The sequence below is a fragment of the Calidris pugnax genome, unplaced genomic scaffold (genome assembly GCF_001431845.1).
Source record: "Calidris pugnax isolate Ruff unplaced genomic scaffold, ASM143184v1 scaffold25, whole genome shotgun sequence".
In the NCBI taxonomy this organism is placed as follows: domain Eukaryota; kingdom Metazoa; phylum Chordata; class Aves; order Charadriiformes; family Scolopacidae; genus Calidris; species Calidris pugnax.
The window spans coordinates 222461-222728 of record NW_015090805.1 but is presented as its reverse complement, the minus strand read 5'-3'; positions in this window follow the sequence as shown (position 1 = coordinate 222728).

The window sequence follows — 268 nt, the reverse complement described above, 5'->3', positions numbered from 1 at the left end:
CCCCACGACGAGGCAACGGGGCTCGGCCCCGGGAAGGGCAGCCGGCAGGGCAGCTCGTTCCCCAGGGCGGCGCCATTTCCCCTCCCGGCCTCGCCTCACCCCACCCCGGGCTGTGCCCCACGACGAGGCAACGGGGCTCGCCCCCTCCGAGTCTCCCCGCTCCCGGACTGGTGCGGGCCCGCCTTTCCCCCTACGCCCTGGGGCCCTTCAGGGAGAGGTGTGCCGGGACAGGCGACGCGCCGGGACAGGCGACGCTCCAGCCCGCCGT